This window comes from Bos taurus, chromosome 1, assembly GCF_002263795.3.
Source record: "Bos taurus isolate L1 Dominette 01449 registration number 42190680 breed Hereford chromosome 1, ARS-UCD2.0, whole genome shotgun sequence".
Lineage (NCBI taxonomy): Eukaryota > Metazoa > Chordata > Mammalia > Artiodactyla > Bovidae > Bos > Bos taurus.
This window is the reverse complement of record NC_037328.1, coordinates 54,926,224-54,951,943: the sequence shown is the minus strand read 5'-3', so window position 1 is coordinate 54,951,943 and position 25,720 is coordinate 54,926,224. Positions and strand designations below refer to the sequence as shown.

At 35.3% G+C, this 25,720-nt stretch overlaps 1 long non-coding RNA gene across 1 annotated transcript in view; it reads left to right on the top strand.

The window, feature by feature from the left end:
• The window catches only part of LOC132346264 (uncharacterized), a 68,664-nt gene that overhangs the window by 879 nt on the left and 42,065 nt on the right, over window positions 1-25,720 (top strand). The gene's annotated exons all lie outside the window — the stretch shown is intronic.

Below are 25,720 nucleotides of genomic sequence, written 5' to 3'. Positions count from 1 at the left end.
TAAGAAAAGGTTGCAAAGAATGGAGCTACATAACAATGCTAAATACAAATGGTGCTCAGGACTAAATAGCTAAGAGTTTGCCTAGTGGAACTTTTCCAGCTTTCACTTTTACTCAGCAACTGACACTATATAAAACACAGTTGACAGTATTAAGAATTTATATTTGCAAAACTTAGGCTGTTAGTGTGAAAACACTGTAAAAAAATCATATTTATGGCTTCATAGTCTTTCATTTATTTTTAATATTTAAGGCAGAGGTTTATTTGTAGGACTTATGATAAAGGGTATTGGGAAGTATCACATGCTTCTTAAAAAGTCTTTGACATTTTGACTAGTTAATGTGATGGGAAGCTTATGAAATGGCAATCAATCATCCCCATCTCCTGATACTGATATTTATGCCCATTTGTAATACTCCTTGTTTCTGTGTGCACTGAACCTAGTGACTTGCTTGTAAAATAACAGTTAAAGAATGCCACTTCTGAAATTATGTCACTAAAAATATAATTCCCATTTTGCTTACAATTGCTATCTCTTGGGCATTTTGAGCTTTTTATCTAATGAAGGAGGATGCCATTTTGTGAGCTTCCTGAGAGAAGGACCCACACGAGAAGACACTAAGGGTTACACTTAGCGAACAGTCTAAGTCTGCAAGGAATGAAACCACTCTTCCAACAGTTCTTGAGAAACTGAATCCTGGAAATAATCACATGACTGTATTTAGCAACCGAGCTTTGGATACACCCCTGATTGAGCCTTCAGCTGAGAATCCTTCCCTCCAACACTGTCACTGCAGCCTTGTGAGAGACCCTGAAGCAGGGAACTCAGCTAAGTCAGGCACAGATTTCTGACCTACAGAAACTGTAAAGTAATAAATAAATGCTGATTTAAACCATTAACATTTTGGCTAATGTAAGAAATAGGCTTATTCAATTCTTGGTTTGTCAGAATGCTATCACTTTTTAAAAATGAAGCTCATCTCTAAAGTAGCCACTCTAAACCCAAAAACTCTGTATGTTACTTTAATAGATCTTTCCTAAATGATCCAAGATTCATTCTTCTTATTCTTCAAAACTCCAGGAATCTCTCACTTGTCCATGAGTGAGACACAATTTTTCACAAATGACACAAGTTTTCCCTTCTATGAATTCCCATTGCATCTACAGTAACACGAAATACAGCAAATTTGATAAAAAGTTGTTTAAACTAATGAAGAATTGTCAAATATCAAATTGCTGGATTTTTGTTTTCATTGTAAGACCTTAACAGAGTCAATTTTTCCTGTCAATTAAATTAATAAAAATGAAATACAATTTAAAGTTTTACTTTTTCAGTCACCTTAGACAAATTTCAAGTGCTTAACTAACATATGAGTAGGCATTACCGTGGTGGGCAGTGAAATATAGCACGTTTCCATCATTATAGGCAGGTTTATTGGGTAGTACTTCCCTGGAAAAATCTCTTAACTTCCCATAATAAGAAACACTACACAATATTTAACACTAAATTTGCAATGCTAAATAACTAGATTAAATATCCTACAAATAATGATGAGTATTAGTTAAAAGACTGTCTAATCACAACATCTGACTTGGAGCCTATATATTTTTTCTTTCTACAGATAAATTTTCTTTCTAAAGATAAAGATAAATTCTAAAACATTCTGTAACAGTTTAAATGATAAACAGTTATCATTTAAATAGTTTTCAATTTTCAGTAGTTAAATACAATTTGATAATTTAGTAACATTTTAAAAGTTAGATATTTTACATTATAAAATTAATAATTAGTGCTTTCAAATAAGCAAATATTTCAGAAAAAATCATTCGATAAGAAATTATTTTAATTATGAAGATCAAAATTTATTACAACATTATTAGGCTGAGTAAAGTTGTTCCATTGAGTAATTTGATATCATTCACACATAATTTGAATTATAAGTGAATTTAGCTTTGTCGTTTGGATAGAGTTTTCCCATTTTCCATTCTAACTATTAGTGGATTGAAGCACTTTTTTTTCTGTATTTTAACATTATTTTTTGTAAGATGAATTGTCAGTCATTCAAACATTTTCTTCTCATTATCCATTATGTACCAATCCATGAGATTTAAATGATAGCATGAATAGTTCAATTAGCTTAAGCATTTTACTCAATATATGCCAGTAATATATCCATAGACATAAACAGATGTGATGGTGTGGAGTTTAAAAGATCATTTGAATTCTCTGTAAACTAGGAATAGAGGGGAACCTCCTCAACTTGATAATGAATATCCAAAAAATCCTACAGTTAACATCATACTTAACAGTGAGAAGCTAGAAGCTTTCCTACCAAGATTAAGAAAAAGTCAAGAAAGCCCCCTTTCAACTTTCAACACTGTACAGGAAAGAAAAAAAAAAAAATGTTTATCTAAGAAAATTTCACTTAAAATAAAAATATATTTCACCACAAACTTTCTAATATAAATCTCAATAAATAAAGCAATTCAACTAACCTATGGAAAAAAAAAAAAAGCTAATGCAACATGACAAGCAAAAAACTATAAAAGGTATATATATTGAGAAGGAAGAATTTAATCTGATCTTATTTGCAGGTGCCATGATGGTGTATGTAGAAAATTCAAAAGAATAAACAAAAAATTTCTGGAACTAAAAGTGATTTAATTAAGGTTATGGAATATAAGGTTAATACACAAAAGTCAATCATATTCCTATATACAATCAATAAACAAGTAGAATTTAAAATTAAAAGAATAATACCATTTATTGCATTAACATCAAAAAAGAAATACTTATGCATAAACATAACAAAACATATACAAAATCTATATGAGGAAAACTATAGAACTGTGATAAAAAAATAAAACAACTAATAAATGCATATATATTCCAACCAAATTCATGGATAGGAAACTAAATATTTTCAGGATGCCAGTTTCCTTCCCAAATTGATCTAAAGAGTCAATGTATTCCTAATCAAAATCCCAACAAGTTATTTTGTGGATATTAACAAACTGATTCTAAATTTTATACAAGGAAACAAGAGTCAGTAGCCAAGACAATATTGGAGGGAAAGAATACAGTTGAAGGACTGCACTGCCCTACATAGCTTCAAGACTTAGAAGAAAGCTAAAGTAATTAAGACAACATAGTAGTGGAAAATAATAGACAAACAGATTAGTGGGACAGAATAAAAAGCCCAGAAATAACCTACATAAAAATAGTCAACTGATTTTTTACAAAAGAATAAAAAAAACTGTAATGGAACAAAGATATTCTCTTCAACAAATGGCGCTGGAAAAATGGGACATTCACGTGGAAAAAATGAATGTAGACACAGACCTTGTACCCTTCATGAAATTAACTTAAAATGAATCATACCTAGGGTAAAACACAAAATTATAAAATGCAAAATTATAGAATTTAAGTGTTTTCTATGTAAAATAAAAAAAAAAACAAAAATAGATATGTGAGGTGATGGCTATGTTAATGAGCTAGACAGGGAATCTGTTCACAATTTACATGTACATCAATTTATCACATTATACACATTATGTATATAACAATTTAATTGTCAGTTATACCTCAGCAAAGCTAAAAAATTAGCTATGGAGCCACAAATAGACACAGAGGAAGTATAAATGCATATTACTAAGTCAAAGAAGCCAATCTGAAAAGGCTAAATACCGTATGATTCGAACTATAGGATATTCTGGAAAGGGCAAAACTATGAAGATAGTATAAAGATCTATGATTACCAAGGGGTGGGATGATGGGAAGGGATGAACCAACTGAACACAGTTGATTTTCAGGGCAGTGAAAATACTGTGTGGTAATTAATGATGGATACATGTCATTACCTAAATCCATAGACTGTACAATGTCGAGTGAACCCTTATGTAAACTATAGAGTTTGGGCAGTTATGATAGAGCTTTATTAATTATAACAAAAGTACCATTATAGTAGAGGTTGTTGATAGTGAGGAAGGTTATTCATATAGTGGGGTAGGGGTTACATGGTCTATTTCTGTGACTCCCTCTCCATTTTGCTATGATCCTAAAACTGTTTTTCTTAAGTCTTCAAAAAAAAAGGAAATACTAATGTTCTGACATTTAGGATGGTCATATTTGCTAATGTTCAGGGTAAAAATAAATAGTTCATTTGAAGACAAAATTAAAGGTATTATGAACACAAAATTCAAACTACAGTTACTTGGGGAGGAAGAGAGAGGGAGAGGAGACAGGGAAATAAAAGGCTCCATATAAATTATTTTCACAGTTGTAGTTCTTTCTTTGGATAAAGAACTTGTAGATAGGCATTCAGATCAGATCAGTCGCTCAGTCGTGTCCGACTCTTTGCGACCCCATGAATCGCAGCACGCCAGGCCTCCCTATCCATCACCAACTCCCGGAGTTCATAAAATTAATTACTAAATAACTAAGTAAACAAGCAGAAATAGTCCATGTGTGTACCAGTGATGAATATATGCTTTGAATCAAAAATTACTAATTATTTATAATTCCATTCCAGATACACGAGGGAAAAAAATAGGTATAAATTTTATCTTGATTATTTAGATTCCATTAAATGACATTCCATTAAATTCCACGTAAATGACCTATGCCCCCAAATCAGCCAAAAATGAGGGAAGAGGTGGAGCACATGCTCACCTTGAGCATGTACATCTAAGCATGCTATAAAAAATTAGGTCGTATACTCGATTGATTATTGCTTTACAAAATAAAAAGGCATTGGAGAAAAACATGACTATGAGACAGTTAGACAAGTAAATCATAACAGGATACATTTTCTATAAACTTTCCTACCCCAGCAACCTATGGTGTAGGCTCTACTCTCCCAGCGCAGCTCCCAAACCCAGATTCACTCACTCACCTCCAGTGAGAGCTTGGATATGTCTCTGACATGCCTCACACACAACCTCCTTGGATTTTCTTGTGCACACTTTTCTCCAGCGTCAGTTCCACCTTCAGTGTATTAGGTCTCCAACATTCTAAACCGGTTCATTCAGATTATATATTTTATGCACTTAAATAATTTTCATTAAAATGAATCATCTGAGAACAAGGCTATAACGTCTAGCTATCACCCTTGGTGGTGCTAGTAGTAAAGAACAAGCCTGCTAATGCAGGAGACAAGAGATGTGGGTTCAATCCCTGGGTCAGGAAGAACTACTGGAGAAAGAAATGGCAACCCACTCCAGTATTCTTCCTGGGATAATTCCGTGGACAGAGTAGTCTGGCGGGCCACAATTCACAGAGTCACAAAGAGTTGGACATGACTGAAGCAACTATTTGCAGAGGAAATTACAGTCATCCTTATAATTTTCTACCAAAAATACCTACCTAGAAATAAAATTTGCAGCTAGACTCTCATTATGAAACATTATAAAAAATCTTACTATACAAACCTTGATAAAATAAACATTTCTAAAAAATTACTTAAGATTTAAAGTCTCCAAACCACAATTTTTAATACAGCCACTAAATACACTGTAACCTGTGATACAACTTTAATCAAACTTGATTCCTCAGTTTCTGCTAATTAATTTTCTCCATTAACATATGACACTACTTAGAGTGCATTTTTTACTTTGTATAGTTCCATAGAAATTTAAAAAGAGAAATCTGGTTTGGAGCAATGAATATTTTAAAACATTTAAAATATTAATAACCTAAATCTTTTCTCCAAAGCAGTATTTGATATAATTTTAGGCATTATATTTGCATGCTGAAATAAACATGAATCTTTTTTTCCTTATGTGAGAAACCAAATCAAGACAGTTAAATTACATTGGTACAAATGATCCATAACAGAAATTTTGGGGCAGCTTTTAAAATGAAGTTAATATGGTCTTCTTGGAAGTATTTATGATTAAACCACCACACACTTTACTTTGTGGGCTATGGAAAATACCTATGTGCATGGATAATGATTAAAGATAATTTATAATTAACTTGTTTCTATTGTAATAGGCAGAGCCATATATAACATTATGAATCAAGAAGACTGAGTTTAGTGAGTTAGTATTATGTTGCTTCTGCTAAGTCGCCTTCAGTCGTGTCCAACTCTGTGTGACCCCATAGATGGCAGCCCAACAGGCTCCCTCATCCCTGGGATTCTCAAGGCAAGAACACTGGAGTGGGTTGCCATTTCCTTCTCCAATGTATGCAAGTGAAAAGTGAAAGTGAAGTTGCTCAGTCGTGTCCGACTCTTAGCGACCCCATGGACTGCAGCCCACCAGGCTCCTCCATCCATGGGAGTTTCCAGGCAAGAGTACTGGAGTGGGGTGCCATTGCCTTCTCCGTATATTGGTTCTATCCCTATGCCAATTGTGAACTTTCTTCATGGCCCATTTTACTTTAGCACTTACTGAACAGACACAGTGTAAAGCACTTTACATTACTTACTTCTTTTAAGCCTTAGAACTTCTCTGTGAGATTGATATCATTACTCAATTTATCAAAGGAATGAAGACTTATCAAGTTTTAGTATCTTGCCCAAACCCAGGGAGATTTTAAGTCGCCACTAAGAATCAAAAGGAAGTTTGTCTCACAGCAGAACCTGAGTTCTTAACCATTATTGTTGTTGTTCAGTTGCTCGGACATGTCTTACTTTTTGAGACCTCATGAACTGCAGCATGCCAGGCTTCTCTGTCCTTCACTGTCTCTTGGAGTTTGCTCAAACTCGTGTTCATTGAGTCGGTGATGCCATCCAAACATCTCATCCTCTATCATCCACTTCTCCTCCTGCCTTCAATCTTTCCCAGAATCAGGGTCTTTACCAATGAGTCTGATCTTCAGATCAGATGGGCAAAGTACTGGAGACTCAGCTGTAGCATCAGTCCTTCCAATGAATATTCAGGGTTGATTTCCTTTAGGACTTACTGGTTTTATCTCCTTTCTGTCCAAGGAACTCTCAAGAGTCTTCTCTAGCAACACAGTTTGAAAACAGCTATTCTTCAGTGCTCAGTCTTCAAGGTCCAACTCTCACATCCATACATGACTACTGGAAAAACCTTAGCTTTGACTATCCAGACTTTTGTTGGCAAAGTGATGTCTGCTTTTTAATATAATGTCTAGGTTTATCATAGCTTTTTTTCCAAGGAGCAGACATCTTTTAATTTCATGACTGCAGTCACCATTCACAGTGATTTTGCAGTCAAATAAAGTCTGCCACTGCTTGCATTGTTTCCCCATCTATTTGCCATGAAGTGGTGGGACTGGATGCCATGATCTTAATTTTCTGAATGTTGAGCTTTAAGCCAGCTTTTTCACTCTCCTCTTTCACTTTCATCAAGAGGCTCCTTAGTTCCTCTTCACTTTCTGCCATCAGAGCAGTGTCATTTGCATATCTGAGGTTATCGATACTTCTCCCGACAATCTGAATTCCAGCTTGTTATTTGTCCAGCCCAGCATTTCACATGATGCACTCTGCATGTAAGTTAAATAAGCAGGGTGACAATATACATCCTTGACATACTTCTTTCTCAATTTGGAACCAGTTTGTTGTTCCATGTCTGCTTCTAACTATTGCTTCTTGACCTGCATACAAGTTTCTCAGGAGGCAGGTAAGGTGGTCTGGTGTTCCCATCTCATTAAGAATTTCCCACAGTTTGTTGTGATCCACACAGTCAAAGGTTTTATCATGGTCAATGAAGCAGGTGTTTTTCTGGAATTACCATACTTTTTTATAATCCAATGGATGTTGGCAATTGATTATCTGGTTCCTTTGCCTTTTCTAAACCCAGCTTGTACATCTGGAAGTTCTTGGTTCATGTACTATTGAAGCTTAGCTTGAAGGATTTTGATTATTAACTTGTTAGCATGTGAAATGAGTGCAAATGTGTGGTAGTTTGAACAGTCTTTGGCACTGCCCTTCTTTTGGATTGGAAAGAACCCTGTGATATATTAACCATCATACCCTATGATTTTTTTTGAAAGCACCACTTTAACATAGGAGGTTGTGCTGCTGCTGCTGCTGCTGCTAAGTCGCTTCAGTCGTGTCCGACTCTGTGTGACCCCATAGATGGCAGCCCATCAGGCTTCCCCGTTCCTGGGATTCTCCAGGCAAGAACACTGGAGTGGGTTTCCATTTCCTTCTCCAATGCATGAAAGTGAAATGTGAAAGTGAAGTCGCTCAGTCGTGTCTGACTCTTCGTGACCCCATGGACTGCAGCCCACCAGGCTCCTCCATCCATAGCATTTTCCAGGCAAGAGTACTGGAGTGGGGTGCCATTGCCTTCTCCAAGGAGGTTGTGCTACTAAACTGAAAAGCCTGAAAATATGTATACTCAAAAGATGTGAAGCCCATTTCTCAACATTTTTTAGAGACTAACTTGGTCTAAATTATTTTATTACTCTTCTTTTGTAGTTGTATATTTTCTCATTGCTTTTCCATTTTATGCCTCACTGATGACCTACTGAAGCAGTACTGTGATATTCTCATCCTGTTAGAGTCTGATGCATTGTAGTGAGATATATGCCAATCTAGGTATGTATGACATCTTTCTGTGTGGCTACTGGATCCATTCCAAGTGGAATGCTATTGAAAAGTATATGATGGTTCAATTTAAGCTTATCATTCCAAATAAATATGTCTTTGGACATGGCAAGTCCTCATTATGAAGAAGTTTGAACCAAGCACTACAGGTTGCCTTTATAAAAATATTCTTTGCTCAAAATGATATAGTATTCAGTTCAGTCAGTTCAGTCACTCAGTCATGTCCGACTCTTTGCGACCCCATGGACTTCTGACTGCTATTAGTATTAGTTTGAATATTTTGTAAGTCTTGAGGAAAACCACTTAAACTTTCTATGAATCACCACCAAAATATACAGACCAAAAATAAAAAGAACTCATTGTACATCATTTATGTTTCCAAATTATTATTTTAACTTAAAGTGACATTATTACAACATGTAACATTGGTCTGTTTTACAAATGTATAGTCTTGAAATATTTGTTATTTGGCACCTCTAAAATCAAGTTTAATTTTGTTATATTTCTTTAAATATCCTAATAAAAATATAGACAGTTAACCATAAAGGACAATGAATGCTAGAAACATAACAATGTACCGATTACTGTGTAAACTGGTTTCAGAGTGTCAGTTCTAGACTTATACTTTGTAGAATGTTTTCCATCTTTGCAAGCATTTTAACCAGTTAAGTGTAGTTTTTCAATATAATGATCATGTCTTTAATTTTCACCAGTAATTATAATATTGAAAAAGCCTTTCATTCTAAATCTTAAAATGCACCCATTAAATTTGATATGTGGAATTTGATAAAGTAAATTACATAAGGGTTTCATTCACAGTCTCTGACATGTGCTCTATATATGCATATTTCAATACTGGAGGTTTTGCCACTCCCACTATGATTAGTTCTAAAATGCTTCACCCTGTTGTTGGCATGAAATACTTAAGAAAACACTGTCTATACATGAATCCAAAGAAACTGTTCCATACTGAACATAGTTGTCCAGAATGTACTTTAATAGAAAGTGCCAACGATATATGGGGCTTCCTAGGTGGCTCCATACATAAAGAATCCACCTGCAGTGCAGGAGATGCAGGAGACATGGATTTGATCCCAGGGTTGTGAAGACTGCTTGGAGGAGAGGGCATGGCAACCCAGTTAAGTGTTCTTGCTTGGAGAATCCCATAGACAGAGGAGCCTGACAGGCTGCAGTAAGGTCACAAAGAGTCAGACACGACTGAAGTGACTGAGCACACATACACTAAAGATACATAAAGGTAATGACTTTGGAGTTGATGAAAACAAGTCCATTTTTCAGAGTCATCATTCTCAGTGTTTCCTACATTTCAACCTGACTTTTATCACCACTGAAAAGAAAACTCTTCCAGCTTTAGGTAATATAATCTAGTGATGTTAAAATGCTTTTAAACTCAAAATCATAAACATTGTCAGGGTTTAAGTACATTAGTAAAACAGAGAACTAATTCATGATTTAATTTGACTCTAAGACTGTCTTCCTCTACCATCTTGTCTCCAAGCCTATTCAGTGATAAACAAGATATATTGTCTACAATGAACCTTTACCTCATAACTGTGATCTCTTAAAATATCAAAGTTTATTTATCTATGTGACAGCAACTATGGACCTAACAGGCTAACTTTTTCTAAAGGAAATAAGTGGCATGGTAGTTAAGTTTAAACTACAACTCTGGCAGTTTGTTGCTTTATGTTTGTAATTTGGATGTCTTCAGCCAAATTCTGATGGTGCCAAATTCACAAAATCTGGAAAATGACCAATTGATGCTTGGATCATAACAATTTGATACAACTTAATTCATTAACACAAATCAATTTCTTGATATTAGATAATTCCAACATTAAACCATTTCAAGGTTATTTTTGGAAATGGGAATGTAAATAACTTTTAGCCAGTTGGAAAATTCTGTTGAAATTGTAATGAGTTTTATGAACATGTATTTGCAGAACCACAGTTTTTGCCAATTTTAATTTCCATAACTACATACTACTTTTGCTATAAAACATATTATTATTACACCATAGTTGATGGGTTTTCACAGAAAAGAAGAGATTGGAAAACAGGATCTGCTTTCATTTAGAATTGTGGAAAAGTTTCTTGAGCATGAAGCCATGTAAATATTTGCCAGTTTTAATCCAGAAGTTGCAAACTGAGATTGATGTCATTTACCATCAAATGTGAATCATCCAACACATGTTAATTAACCTTCATGGGGATGACACTATGCCTGATATTAAGGAGAATCCAAAGAAATATTACCTATAAACCTTGTGCTCAAAGAGTAAAAATGGAAAAAGCAAAGCAGTGTGAGCAAAAAAGGTAAAAATAACTTTATTATCAGAGTACAGACAACCCCAATTTATGCTCATTTGATATACAACTTTTTTACTTTACAGTGCTATGAAAGTTGCATGCATTCAGAAGAAACCATACTTGCAGTTTTTAATTTTTTATTTTTTTCCTAGATATATATGGTACAGTACTTTCTTTCAGTGTTGGGCAGTTCCCAGTCAGCCACTTGACCATGAGGATGAACAACCAATACATTCACAACCACACTGCACCCACACAACCTTTCAGTTTTTTACTTTCACTACAATATCCAATAAATTACATGAAATACTCAACATTGCTACTATAAAAGAGTCTTTGTGTTAGGTGATTTTGCCTAACTTAAAATTAATAAAAGGCTTCCCAGGTGGCACTAGTGGTAAAGAACCCACGTGCCAATGCAAGAGACATAAGAGACTCGGATTTGATCCCTGGTTCAGGAAGATCCCCTGGAGGAAGGCATGGTGACCCACTCAATACTCTTGCCTGAAGAATCCCATGGACAGAGAAGGTTGGCAGGCTATGATCCATAGGGTTACAAAGAATTGGACATGACTTAAGCGACTTATCACGCATGCATGCAAGGCTAACAGAAGTGCTAACATGCAAGGCTAAAACAGGCAAGGTAGGCCAGGCTAAGCTATGATGTTCAGTAAGATAAGTGTATTAAGGGCATTTTCAAATAGCAGTATTTTCAACTTATGATGGGTTTACTGGAATGTATCATAAATTGAGGAAAATCTGTATACAGTTTATAATTATGCTATGTGAAGAATAAGGACTATGTGAATTAATAGAAATAAAAGTTCACTGAATAAGTATGATCAGAGGCATCTCCTTGGATCACCTGAGATTTGAATAAGGTTTTACATACTAAGTAGAATAAAGGGAGTTTTAGGTAAAATAAACATAAACAAAGGTGCTGGTAGGAGAAAACACAAAGTAAAGACTCAGAAATGTTATGGACATGGGGAGGGGGAGAAGAGGGTGAGATGTATGGTGAGAGTAATATGGAAACTTACATTGCCATATGTAAAATGGATAGCCAAGGGGAATTTGTTGTATGTCTCAGGAAACTCAAACAGAGGCTCTTGTATCAACCTAGAGGGGTGGTATGGGGAGGGAGATCGGAGGGAGGTTCAAGAGAGAAGGGATATATATATATACCTATGGCTGATTCATATTGAGGTTTGATATAAAACAACAAAATTATGTAAAGCAATTATCCTTCAATTAAAATAATAAATTTGAAAAAAGAAAGACTGAAAAGTGTTCATGGAGCCATGGATTCATATAAAGGAATAATGGAGGCTCTGAGATCAAGTTTGCACATTAGACTATCCAATATCAGCCAGAGTTTGAAGACTGAGTTTCCTGATTGTTAAATGGAGAAATGTTCTAACCATACCTACAAGCCCTAAATTCAATTTAAGTAAACCAGTAAAATTTAAGAGTAGAACATTAATGCAAAAAATATCTAAACTTTTCAACAATACACTGGGGTTTAGTTTGAATATCAGTTCTAAAACAGATGCTGATGAAGCCAAAGAAATCTAATAAGGAGAAAGTTCCCCTGTATGAAAATAAGCCAAGCCTCACCTACAAGGAGACAAAATTTAAGAGATATTAAACAGATATCACAATGATCTATTGTGATTTAGAAAAGGCAGAGGAACCAGAGATCACATTGCCAACATTCATTGAATCACAGAAAAAGTAAGAGAATTCCAGATAAATCTACTTTTGCTTCATTGACTACACTAAAGCCTTTGACTGTGTGGATCACAAGAAACTGGAAAATTCATAAAGAGATAGGAATACCAGACCACCTGACCTGCCTTCTGAGAAACCTGTATTTAGGTCAAGAAACAACAGTTAGAACTGGACATGGAACTGGACTGGACTGGTTCCAAATTGGGAAAGGAGAATGTCAAGGCTGTATATTGTCACCCTGCTTATTTAGCTTATATGCAGAGTATATCAAATGAAAGGCCAGGCTGGACGAAGCACAAGCTGGAATTCAGATTGCTGAGAAAAATATCAATAACCGACATGCAGATGACACCACTCTAATGGCAGAAAGCAAAGAGGAACTAAAGAGCTTCTTGATGAAAGTGAAAGAGGAGAGTGAAAAAGCTGGCTTAAAACTCAACTTTCAAAAAATAAAGATCATGGCATCCAGTCCCATCAATTCATGGCAAATAGATGGGGAAACAATGGAAACAGTGACAAGACTTTATTTACTTGGGCTCCAAAATCACTGCTGATGGTGACTGTAGCCATGAAATTAAAAGATGCTTGCTCCTTGGAAGAAAGCTATGACAAACCTAGACAGTGTATAAAAAGCAGAGACATTACTTTGCCAGCAAAGGTCCATCTAGTAAAAGTTATGGTTTTTCCAGGAGTCATGTATGGATCTGAGAGTTGGACCATAGAGAAGGCTGAGTGCTGAAGAATAGATGCTTTTGAACCGTGGTGTTGAAGAAGACTCTTGAGAGTCCTTGGACTGCAAGGAGTCAAATCTGTTAATCTTAGAGAAATCAATCCTGAATGTTCATTGGAAGGACTGATGATGAAGCTGAAGCTCCAATACTCTGGCTACCTGATGCAAAGACCTGACTCATTAGAAAAGACCCTGATGCTGGGAAGGATTGAAGGTAGGAGAAGAAGGGGGCGACAGAGGACAAGATGGTTGAATGGCATCAATGACTCAATGAACACAAGTTTGAGTAAGCTCTGGGAGATAGTGAAGGACAGGGAGGCCTAGTGTGTTGCAAAGACTCAGACACAACTGAGCGACTGAACAACAACAATGATCTATTCACAGTGGACAAATAATCCAAAGCATTTGGACTTGGTGGGACTTCTTTTTCTTTTCTTTCCTTTGGGGACTAAAAATATTGTATATAACTGATTTTATTAGAATTCATATAAATTGCTGCCTTTCTCTGAATCTCACATGTGTATACCTGTTTGTGATCTATGACAAAGCAATTCACCAAATGTTGCTTAAAATTAATCTGAATGACCCTTCTCTATAATTTCTCTAGTGATAATTTCAAAAGAATAATGATGAATAAGATGAGATTAAATATGCCTATGAGCAGAAGGCTCTGAATATTTGGAGTAACAGAAAAAGATAAAGTGGTTTTAGGTCAAAACATTAATAATAGGAAAAGAAGGTGAAATTTGAGTTGGGCATTTGGGTCTTGAAAGTTAATTAGGTTTGTTTCAGGGTTTATTATTGACCAGTGTGCACAGATGAGTTTTGATGGAGGGAATACCATTAGTCAAAATCTTAGTAAGATCCATAATGAAGAATAACTAAGGAATCACTAGAATAGACTGGAAAGGATTTAAAAGGTTATTTCAATTGTGAAATTGGGGAGTGTTAAACAAGATTTTCATATTTATCATGAGTATATCCATATTTAGTGATACATTGTGGAGTAATTGAGGGTGTGCATCATGAAAGTATTTGGTCAGTATGGTTGTGTTGTTGTTGTTTAGTCACTAAGTCATGTTCAACTCTTTGTGACCCCAGGGACTGCAGTGCACCTATCCTTCTACTGAAGGATAAAGTACTAAAGGAAACTCCCAGAGTTTCCTCAAACTTATGTCCGTTGAATCCATAATGCCATCCATCCTTCTCATCCTCTATTGCCCTCTTCTTCTGCTGCCCTCAATCTTTCCCAGCATGAGGGTCTCTTCCAATGAGTCAGCTCTTTTTAGTAATTCATACAGATTATGCCATATGTTGTGATTTTTTCTTTCAAGTGCACTCAGGCATGAAGGAAGGTTGAAATCATCTGGATAACTCTGGAAAGGAAATTTTAACCCATGTGATGCTCTCTCTGCTGCCAAGTGGGAATTTGGTTTCTCTTTTCAAGTCACTCACAAAAATCCTTTGAATGATCAGTATGTGATCTTTTCAAATCTCTTTAATGCATAGTAGTTTACATAATGCCTGGTACACAGTAGGTCCTCAATATAGTTTCTTTAATACTGTGTCAAGTACTCTATCCTAGTAGATGATAGCAAAGTTAAATTATTTATACATAATTGCATGAAATTATATCGTGTGTTTATTTACCAAAGGTTTTGAAAATTTTACCTCAAAAATGTAAGGTTAAAGTAAGATAACATATTGAAATTGTTTTGTGAATAATTTTAAGTGCTCTCCAGATATGGAATGTGACACTAGAAGTTCTAATAGTACTTGCATTCAACATTGTTTCCTCCAACTAAAGGCAATAGAACACTCTAGTATTTAAATTAGCATAGCACAGTTACTCAGTTAATATATATACAAGGGTCTGATTTGGTTTTGCCCAATTGGAACTGAAGGGAATGAAAAAATAAAACATTTCCTACTCACAGATAGGAAGTCTAATTGAGTTGCTTAAAGAAGCACCAATTTTTGCTCAGGTTCAGATAAAAAAGAGAATACAATTAAATGTGCATGTATATTATACAAAGATATATAAGATATTCAAAGCTCTTGTGGTAATGATATAGTCATTTCCCAAGGTTGTCCTTTTGAATTGTACACGTTATTTACTATATAAGAAATCATAAACTCTAAATGGCTCCAGAAAAAGATCCTTAGCTGACTATATCTTTTTGTGCATATAGTAAAAATTCTAACACTGAATTTTATAATAGACTCACAGCTCTTTGGCAGTACCTAAATACAGCAACTCTTCAAAGTAGCATTAAGATCCTAGCCAATGCAATAAGGCAAGAGAAATAAAAGAGAATAAAAATTGGAAAATTGAATTGTTGTAGAGAAAATGATTATAAAGAAAATATAAAACCAACACACCATTAAAATTATTAATAGCATGTAAATATAACCAAGTCATTGGATTCAAGGTAAATGGATTATGTTCAATAATACAAAATCAATAATTTCATAGGTCAAAAAAATTAATGTTGACTATTTTAAATACTTAATATATCAGTTTATTTCTATATATCATTATTAATGTATAAAATATAGTTTATTGAAAGATACTATTTATAATTATATCAGAAAACATCAAATGCCCAGGAATAAATCTAATAATAAGCAATAAATCTAATAGACTTATTAGAATTAGTCTAATAAATATTTTAAATAAAATTTTTGTAAAAACTCTATGTCTCTGGAATTCTCCAGCCAAGAATACTGGAGTGGGTTGTCATTTCATTTCCTACTCCAGGGGATCTTACTGACCCATGGATCAAACCTGGGTCTACTGGACTGCAGGCAGATTTTTTACCGTCTGAGCTACAAAGGAAGCCCAACATACAGATACATATATTTTATTTATGTTTATCTGTCTGCAGGTCAGGAAGCAATAGTTAGAACTGGACATGGAACAACAGATTGGTTCCAATTGGGAAAGGAATACAATCAAGGCTGTATTTTCTCACCCTGCTATTTAACTTATATGCAGAATACATCATGAGAAATGCTGGGCTGAATGAAGCACAAGCTGGAATCCAGATTGCCAAGAGAAATAACCTCAGATATTCAGATGACGCCACCATTATGGCAGAAAGTGAAGAACTAAAGAGCCTCTTCATGAAAGTGAAAGAGGAGAGTGAAAAAGTTGGCTTAGAACTCAACATTCAGAAAACTAAGATCATGGCATCCAGTCCCATCACATCAGGGCAAATAGATGGGGAAGCAATGGAAATAGTGAGAGACTTTATTTTGGGGGCTCCAAAACCACTGCAGATGGTGACTACAGCCATAAAATTAAAAGACACTTGCTCCTTGGAAGAAAAGTTATGACCCACCTAGACAGCATATTAAAAAAACAGAGGCATTACTTTGCCAACAAAGGTCTGTCTAGTCAAAACTATGGTTTTTCCAGTAGTCATCTATGGATGTGAGAGTTGGACTATAAAAAAAGCTGAGTGCTGAAGAACTGATGCTTTTGAAGTGTGGTGTTGGAGAAGACTCTTGAGAGTCCCTTGGACTGCAAGGAGATCCAAGCAGGCCATCCTAAAGGAAATCAGTCCTGAATATTCTTAGGAAGGACTGATGCTGAAGCTGAACTCCAATACTTTGGCCACCTGATGAAAAGAACTGACTCATTTGAAAAGACCCTGATTCTGGGCATGATTGAAGGCAGGAGAAGGGGATGACAGAGGATGAGATTGTTGCATGGCATTAACGACTCAATGGACATGAGTTTGAGTAAACTCCGGGAGTTGGTGATGGACAAGGAGGCCTGGCGTACTACAGTCCATGGGGTCCCAAAGAGTTGGATATGACTGAATGACTGAACTGAACTGATAGAATAAAAAATCATTTTATATGTATTTATATAAATTGCATATGTTTGCATAAAAAAGGAGGAAAGAATTAGAGAAAGATTTTAAATCTTTGAATAAATGAGCAATATGTCATATTACTAAATAAATAGAGGAATATATCATGGTATTGAGTTGTAAAATTTAATATTGCACATACAGTTATTCTTTCCAAATTCATGTTCATTTATAATTCACTGCAATCATAATCAATATCTCAGAACTTTTCTATGTGTAGGTGTATGTGAATGTATGCACATTGATAAGCCAATGATTCATAAAAAGACAAAAGCCCAAGAATAGGCACAGCAATCTTAAGGACACATGATGCTGGAAGACCTAAAGTACTAAATATCAGTACCATATTGCCTTAGTTAAAATAAAGCTATATTACTTATTACAATGTTGAATTGGCAATACTATAGATAAATCAAGTTAAAATATGCAATATCAGTGCAGCTGTGAAAGGATGGTCATTTTTAAAAATCAATGCTGGGTTGCCTAGGTGTCATAAGGGAAAAAAAGGATTTTGGCCTCTCTTCACATCTAACACAAGAATCAATTCTAGGTAAATTGTAGATATAACTGCAGAATTTAAACTATAAGGATTTAGAAGAAAACGTAGAAAATCATTTCCTTGACATATGTGGAGGCAATGATTTCTTAAGAAGGCATAAAGAAACACCAACAATAAAGCAAATGTGCATGTGTGTATGTGTGTGCACACGCATACACATCTATATTAAGATTTAAAACGTCTCTTCATTAAAGTTCAGTTCATGAAAAGCACCATTAAAATTGTGGATGTAGCTACTCATTGAAAGAAGTTTGCAAAACATTTATGTCCAACAATGAACATTCATCCCAAAAATATTTTTAAAACTTCTACAAATCAGTAGGAAAAAGGCAACTTTTCAGAAAACTGAGAAAAGGACAAAAGTTTTTCATGAAAGAGGATATCCTATTGTTCAATGAATTTATGAAAAAATATTAATCAATTCTGTTATTTAGTGAGGAATTACAGATTAAACCAATAATATACCCCTTTGTATAAATAAGAATTGCAAAAAAAAAAACAACAAAAAACTGCTGGTTAGAATGTGAAGCAATCAGAACTCACTCTCATACACTGCTGATGATAGAATAAATTAATAGAACTGTTTCAGAAAATTGTTTGGCAATATCTTCTAAAGGTGAGCTTAGGTTTATTTTATGATCCTACAATTCAACTCTTTCATATATGTGCTACAAAATATGTATATATATTATCAGAAGATACCACAATGATGTTCATACCAACACTATTCATACTTTCCGAATACTGGAATCACCCAAATATCCAAAACAGAATGAGTAAATTGATTATAATATATTCCCAAAGAGAATATTATGCATCACCTGTAATACAGAAACTATAAATGTACAAAAGAAAATATTTGAAAATTCATGGATGTAACATTGAATAAAAGAGTTTAGATATTTTTAAAAGTATATAGTACGTCTATTTTTTTTTAATTGTTGTGAAGTTTAAAAAAGAAAAAAATAATCTATGGTGTTAGAAGTCAGGTTATGGCTTGTTTTTAACAGTAGTGACTGAAGAGGGGCATTGGAGGCCTGAGTGGTATTGGGAATGTAATATTTCTTGACCTACATGCCAGTAACATGGGTATATTCATTTTGCACAAAATTAATCTATTTATGAAGTATTATTCTACATGTTAACATTCAGAAAAATATTCAAAACTTTGCCCTCAATGTCATTGTTTTGATGGCATGAGCATCACAAATAAAATCAGTATATTATTTTATTTTTTATTAAATAAAACAAAATTTAGGCAAAAGATCCATTCCTGAGTGATCTTTAGCACACTATCTGGAATTTTAGTAACTTTCATTTTGCTGTCATTTAGTCTTATTATTCCAGTGTATAGGATAATTTATCTTCAAACATTGCTAAGTAGGCATAAAGACATGCCCCTATATAAGCCTATAAATCTAAGTGATGTATATGTCTTCATTTATCTTTTTTTCCCCTTTCTCTCAGCCTCATATTGTGTGCTTTTCATTCTGTAAAGGTCATGATGGTTTATAAATCTTCTAACTGACAAGAGATCAAATTCATTTTCAAAAAGCAAGGAATTGTCACTTTACATAGTTTGAAAAGTATTGTTATTATAAGAAACATTCACTGTTTTATTGATAATAAGCATTTGGATAATTTACATAGATAATATATAAACAATTTACCCTCAAGAAGGTGGATCATGATATCCTTAAGCATGGACTGTGCATATTAACTTTCATCCATGTTACATTCAATTGTCATGTCTGCTTCAATTCCTTTCAGTTATGACACTTTTTGAGATTTTATTGTGTTAATGACCTTGACAATTTTGAGAAGTATTGGTCAAATATTTGCAGAATATTCTTCTATGGGAAAGGAGAAAAAAAGAATAACTTTATAGTGGATAGCTCTGAGATTTTCTATATGAACAGAGAATGGTATTTTTAGTTTTTATATTACACTTTATGTTATCTGTACTTCTAGAGTAATGTGGCTCACCTTCAAAAGGTGGCTGAATATTGCAGTTTGCAAGGCTTGCATTTTTAATTTTTAAAACTTAAATTTTAGAAAACATTTCAGATATCATGAAGAGACAATAGCAGTTGATGAAAAATGCAATAGCATTTATATTTAAAGTATATTGTTATAATACAGTAACATATATATTTAAAACTCTATATAATAAATCTTAAGTAAATATATAGGCATTCAAATATAATTTAAAAGGTGGGGAAAAACACATCAAATTACTATAAAAGGAGTCGTCTCTATGGAAGAGACTGAGGGACTGGGCCAGGGTCAGTGGTCAGCAGACCACTGTACTATTGAAAATTTTTGCATTAAGAGTATAAGTATTTATACTCTGCTGGCTCAGAGATAAAGAATCCATCTGCAACATGGGAAGCCTGGGTTCAATCCCTGGGTGGGAAGGTCCCCAAGAGAAGGGAATGGCTACACACGGCTACCCACTTGCTCGGAGAATTCCATGGACAGAGGAATCTGACAGACTACAATCCATGGGGTCACAAAGAGTCAGACAAAACTGAGCTACTTTCACTTCACTTCATTCATTTTTTTATGTTATTAAACATAATACACAGAATAAAGTAACATTTTGGTGCCCCCACTATAGCTTCATTCAGAAGACAAAGAAGATGTAACCTGTAAAAGAAATGGTACGGACCTAAAAGAAGCAGAAGATATTAAGAAGAGGTGGCAAGAATACACAGAAGAACTGTACAAAAAAAGATCTTCATGACCCAGATAATCATGATGGTGTGATCACTCACCTAGAGCCAGACATCCTGGAATGCAAAATCAAGTGGGACTTGGGAAGCATCACTACAAACCAAGCTAGTGGAGGTGATGGAAGTCCAGTTGAGCTATTTCAAATCCTAAAAGATGATGCTCTGAAAGTGCTGCACTCAATATGCCAGCAAATTTGGAAAAGGCAGCAGTGGCCACAGAACTGGAAAAAGGTCAGTTTTCATTCCAATCCCAAAGAAAGGCAATGCCAAACAAGGTTCAGCTACCACACAATTGCACTAAATGGCACCCCACTCTAGTACTCTTGCCTGGAAAATCCCATGGACGGAGGAGCCTGGTAGGCTGCAGTCCATGGGGTCTCGAAGAGTCGGATAGGACTGAGCGACTTCACTTTCACTTTTCACTTTCATGCATTGGAGAAGGAAATGGCAACCCACTCCAGCGTTCTTGCCTGGAGAATCCCAGGGACGGGGGAGCCTGGTGGGCTGCCGTCTATGGGGTCGCACAGAGTCGGTCATGACTGAAGCAACTTAGCAGCAGCAGCAGCACATGCTAGTAAAGTAATGCTCAAAATTTTCCAAGACAGGCTTCAACAGTATGTGAACCGTGAACGTCCAAATGTTCAAGCTGGTTTTAGAAAAGGCAGAAGAATCAGAAATCAAATTGCCAACATCTGTTGGATCATCGAAAAAGCAAGAGAGTTCAAGAAAAACAACTACTTCTGCTTTATTGACTATGCCAAAGCCTTTGACTGTGTGAATCACAACCAACTGTGGAAAATTTTTCAGGAGATGGGAATACCAGATCAACTGACCTGTCTCCTGATAAATATATATTCATGTCAAGAAACAACAGTTAGAACTGGACATGGAACAACAGACTGATTCCAAATAGTGAAAGGAGTATGTCAAGACTGTATATTGTCACCCTGCTTATTTAACTTATATGCAGAGTACATTATGAGAAACACTGGGCTGGATGGAGCACAAGTTGCAATCCAGATTGCCAGGAGAAATATCATTAACCTCAGATATACAGATGGCACCACCCTTATGGCAGAAAGTAAAGAAGAACTAAAGAGCCTCTTGATGAAAGTGAAAGAGGAGAGTGAAAAAGTTGGCTTAGAACTCAACATTCAGAAAACTAAGATCATGGCATCTGGTCCCATCACTTCATAGCAAATAGATGGGGAAGCAATGGAAACAGTGAGAGACTTTTATTTTGGGGGGGGGGGGGGCTCCAAAATCACTGCAGATAGTGACTACAGTCATGAAACTAAAAGACACTTGCTCCTTGGAAGAAAAGTTATGACCAACCTACACATCATATTAAAAAGCAGAGACATTATTTTGTGGACAAAATTTCGTCTCATCAAAGCTATGGTTTTTCCAGGAATCATATATGGATGTAAGAGTTGGACTATAAAGAAAGATGAGTGCTAAAGAATTGATGCTTTTGAACTGTGGTGTTGGAGAAGACTCTTGAGAGTCCCTTGGACAGCCCGGATATCCAACCAGTCCATCCTAAAGGAAGCCAGTCCTGAATATTCACTGGAAGAACTGATGCTGAAGCTGAAACTCCAATACTTTGGCCACCTGATACGAAGAACTGACTTGTTGGAAAAGACCCCAGTTCTTGGAATGATTGAAGGCAGGAGAAGAATGGGACAACGGAGGATGAGATGGTTGGATGCATCACCGACTGATTCAATGGACATGAGTTTGAGTAAACTCCAGGAGTTGGTGATGGACAGGGAAGCCTGGCATGCTGCAGTCCATGGGGTCGCAAATGGTCAGACAGGATTGAGTGATCGGACTGACTAACTAACTGAACCTGTGAAGATGCATAAAGCATGATCCATAAAAGATTGACTTTGAGAATTGATATGAACTTTGAAAAATTCTCTCTGCAAAATTGCCAAACTTCTTCCTTTAAAGTGTGACCCTTGAATGAAGTGCATAAGTATCACAAGGGAACTTTTAGTTATCCCATTTCCTAGACCCCATCCAGACTTCTTGGATCAGAAACTCTGAAGATGAGGTCCAGCAGTCTGTGTATACAATAAATGATGAAAATCTCCATTTTAATGAGCTAGTATCAGAAAGGAGCTTTAAAATGAGTCAATTCACTTAATTAATTAAAAGTAATAACAATCTTCCTGTACATTATTGTTAAAACAGGAGTCAGAAATCAGTATTAACCTCAGTAGGGCCACTGCAGTAAACACTACTTCAAATTCATTCTTTACTAAAGAGAATCCCAGGATTTTTTTCAGTCCATTATAGAGGGTGGTCATACTAACCAGCTCTGGCCAATGTGATACAAACAGATGTAACTATTTTTAAAGTACAAAGATTCAGCTGACATGCTTTTAGTCTGGTTGGTTTTTCTGTTTTTCACTGTTTTCTCCTTGTTATTTAGTCGTTCAGTTGTGTTTGACACTTTGCAACCCTTTGGATTGTAGCCAGCCAGGCTCCCCTCTGTCCATGCGGGTTTCCATGTAAGAATAGTGGAAAGGGTTGCCATTTCCTCCTCCAGGGGATCTTCTTAATTCTTTTTCTCCTCTGGCATGTATAGAGGTGACCTATAGGTACAGAAGTATCTCAGAATCATGAGACTGAAAACTTTGTGCTAAGGTTGGGATGGAAGAAAAATTGCAGCTAGTTGGGACATTTTTGACATAATGGGGACCATTTCACAGGTCCACCACAGTTTATCCTCAGACCTCACAAGTAAACTCTGATTTGATAAAGTTGCTGTCATTTTAGACATTGAAGGCAAACCAACATAGCAAATAATATAGAGGTTCAGTTTGGGTCAGATAAAAGGAGTAAAACAAAATGAGATGGGGAAAAAAACAGAAATGAGAGATATAAAATATATACAAGGCAATAGAGTAAAAGTTGATGAAGATCAATAAGAATGACACTGCATTCAATCTACACTTTAGATTCTCTAAATTTAGATCTGAATTTTACTCAGTAGTCTGTTATAAATGTGCCTGTCACTGTTAGGCTCTGGCAAAAACCCCAAATAGACATGTGCATCTTGTTTGTAACACAGCCACGCTATAGACACACAGAAAGAAAACTTAAGAAAGAAAAGATATAGGACGTCATCCTGCTTTACTGTTTGGTCCTTTATTTCTCTAGTTTCTAGTGGCCATAACCAGTAAACTCTTTCCATTCTAGCTTAAAAATTCTAAAAGAAGATGGATATCACTTGTTGTAATAATATATATAAACTAAAATACAAAATAAATTTTTCCCACTATTACACTCTGATTTATTTATTTAATTATTTTTGCTGGGAAGATGACCTTCCCCACAACATCCTGGTTGTGCATTCCAGTAAGCAACAGGAACTCTTTCCCCCAAATACCATTCTCACACACTTTGAGTTCTTGATTTCAGATGTAGCTATAATCCACAGTTAAAAAGCCTTTTTCCACATGAGTTCTTACTTCCTATTACAAAAGTGGGCTCATTGAATATGCTCTCTTTGTATAATACTGTCTATTGATGGCGGTGATTTCACATTCACCCTGGGGCCAGTGTTGTATTCATTTCCAAACAAAGCACTTTGCCACTTGTTTTCCCCTTTCTTATAGTAGCAGCCACAATGCCAACTTTTGGCATGAAACACAAGACAGCATTTCTGACTATTAGATCTGTGCCAACTTTTAGAATCTTGTCTTTTTTGTGTTTCTACCTCGGGGACAGTAGATTAAAGAAGAATTTGCAGTAACATTTATACCCTTGGTCTGAGCATCAGGAAGATACAACTAAATGTGTGGTGGGAATTTTTTGTTGTTCAAGAAGATTTGAAAAGTAGAAGTGAAAAATAGCTCATTAAGGTGATATCTGTTAACTCCATTTCCTGACCTCTTCAGTCCTTCAGAATCAAATTGTATCCTTTCAATGCTGAGGGGCACAGTTGCTTTCCAAGCCGCAGCACATCTGCTCCAGTGATAACATCCCAAGAGTGTTTATTTAACTCTAGCTACTGAAGTTGGATACGCTCTGGATGAGCTGCGTAAATGACTAATTTGTCCCCCTTTCACTCATATAATGATGTGCATATTTTTTTTTCGAGAAGCGTCAAAAGATTTTACACTTTACTAATAAGACCCCAGAAGACAACCATTTTCATCACCGTTTTTATTTTCTTGATGGGAAAGCTGAAGCACAAGAAGCCTTTGATTTTTTGAAGAATGCTCCAACAGAGCACATTTCTCCTCAAAGACACTGAGTGGCCCTTTTGATATTTTGAAGAGCTCTATAATTCCAAGAGAATTAAGTTGAAAGGGGGACAGAAATATGGCGTCTTGAGTGCAGATCACTGGTTTTTAAGTGTTCTTTGCTTTTCTTCTGTTATTAACTGTGTATGCTTTGCTCTTCAATGTCAAGAGAAACTGTGCCTGTTCACAGGAGGCTAAAAATGTCTTAGAAAATTTCAGTGAGTACTTATAAGATTAAGATGTTTCCATCCACAAGTATATCTAATCTCAGTGATAATGCACTGATTGGTACCGGTGGCCTCTCAATTAACAATGCACTTCACTGAAGTATGACCTTTCACAAGCAGGAACAGCCTTCCTCAATTTGGCATAAATCAGCAAAGTTTCTTATATGACCAGTTTTTTTTTAGTCTTATAATGTACCTGGAACTCCTGGCACAGTCCTGAATATTTGACATTTTACTTCTGATATGAGGGAGTCCTGCAGGTAGAGTGTAAACTAATCTTATTCAATAACATCTGGACTTGCTCCTTCAGAGTAGTTTAAGATTATAAATACCAAAATGTACATATTCATATATATATATATATATATATGTCTTCTATAAATATAATTACTTTTAAACCATTTACTAAGACATAATCCATAAAATGTACAATGTAGCCATTAAGGTATACAATATTATTTAGTTTAATCACAAATATGTGCAATCATTACTGTAATCTAGAACATTTTCATCACCTCAAGAATGAAACCCTGTTCCCATTAGCTATCACCTCCTTATCTCTATTTATGTTTTCCCAACCCTAAACAACCACTAATCTATTTTCTATCTTGCTCTCCTTGGACTTTGCACATTAAAACAAAACTAAAAACAAACAAACAAAAAAGCTTTCTCCTTGTCTTTGTATTTCAGCATTTTTACTCTTATACCTTGTCAACTTAAAGAAAAATGTACAACTTGAATGTTGT